The following is a 1,287-nucleotide window of genomic DNA, read 5'->3' as shown; positions in this document are numbered from 1 at the left end:
TAAAAAAGTTGTAATTTTCAAAATGTAGACACATGGCTTACCGGTTGATTGGTAACAAACCCTCACAATTCAGCAAAACTTAAAACACAAAAGTGTTTTTTTTTACCAGTCTAGAGCAGCTGAATGTCCAGCAGTGGTCAGATCCATCCAACAGGTGTGATGCAGTGATGATGTGACCAATCAGCTGCAAGGTTTACAAAGGGAGGCAGCTCACTTACATCCTGAAGAAAAATGATAAAAAAATAATAATTATTTATAAACTTCCTCAGAACTCTACTTGAAAATGTCCGGAACATCCCTTTAAACTAATCAGAAGTGAAACAGAACCGCTTCCGTTTGGTTCTTTCTGACTTTTCACATGTTTTATCAGTAAAGTTGTGCAGCAGCAGCACTTCCGGTGTCTCAGGGCGCGCCTGTCCTCTGGTCACGTGACCAACAGGAAGACAAACACTCCGACATTTATAAACTCCTTCCTGCAACTTTTTAACCAACAGGTGAGTCCGTCTCTGCTCAGACCCTCTTCAGGTCCACACTTTAAACAACAAACAGATTAAAGTTCGACTTGTCGACCAGGAAATGATCGATAATCGACTTTAATCCTCGTGACGTGTTCGTCTCGAGCTCCCTGTCCCTGTCGTCACGGCAGACGCGCTTATTCGATTAAAATGAACATTTAATGAAAGTTTCTTCATGTTTTCGAGTCACAGCAGGGATTAGAGGAGCTTTGAACACTTTGAACAGAAATGTGAAACTTTTCTGGGCGTTGGTTTCCAGCTCCGGCTCTGCTGCCGCCTCTTTAATTCCAGGAAGTGTTTCTGGACTTCAACATGTTGTGGTTCTGTTCGGTTCTGTTGTCTGAGCTCCTGTTTCACAGACTGATCGATATGTTTTACATTAAGAGAACGCATTAACAGACAGCTAATGCTTCTCTAACTCAAAGCAGATAGCTGTCCTTGTCTGTTAGTAAAATATCTGATGAAGCAGTGGCTGAAGGTGGTGGTTCTGGACGGGACACAGTGTTTGGGTCTGATTGGGTTTGAAGGAAAGGAGAGGAAATCTGAGTCCAAACCTCTGATAATGTGATTTAGTTTGAAATGCTTCAGGAAACCTGGAGATATCCCATTTTAGAAAGGTCCTTTCAGATATGATGCACTTATTCTTCTGCTGCTTCCTGGTGCAGTTTCCTGTTGTTATCCTCAGTTATTATTATTATTATAATTAGTTATTATTATCCTCAGTTATTATTATCCTCAGTTATTATTATCCTTAGTTATTATTATTATTATT

General features: G+C 40.3%; 1 protein-coding gene across 1 annotated transcript in view; it reads left to right on the top strand.

Moving 5' to 3' along the window:
- Positions 1-387: 387 nt before the first annotated feature.
- Positions 388-1,287, top strand: part of rpz4 (rapunzel 4) — an 11,589-nt gene continuing 10,689 nt past the window's right edge. Inside the window, exon 1 of the mRNA XM_014024663.1 lies at positions 388-494. The gene's annotated coding sequence lies outside the window, so the exon portion shown is untranslated. The remainder of the gene's footprint in view (positions 495-1,287) is intronic.

The sequence above is a fragment of the Austrofundulus limnaeus genome, unplaced genomic scaffold, assembly GCF_001266775.1.
Source record: "Austrofundulus limnaeus strain Quisiro unplaced genomic scaffold, Austrofundulus_limnaeus-1.0 Scaffold434, whole genome shotgun sequence".
Classification (NCBI taxonomy): Eukaryota; Metazoa; Chordata; class Actinopteri; order Cyprinodontiformes; family Rivulidae; genus Austrofundulus; species Austrofundulus limnaeus.
Note: the sequence above shows the minus strand (reverse complement) of the source record. Positions and strands in the feature narration are given on the sequence as shown.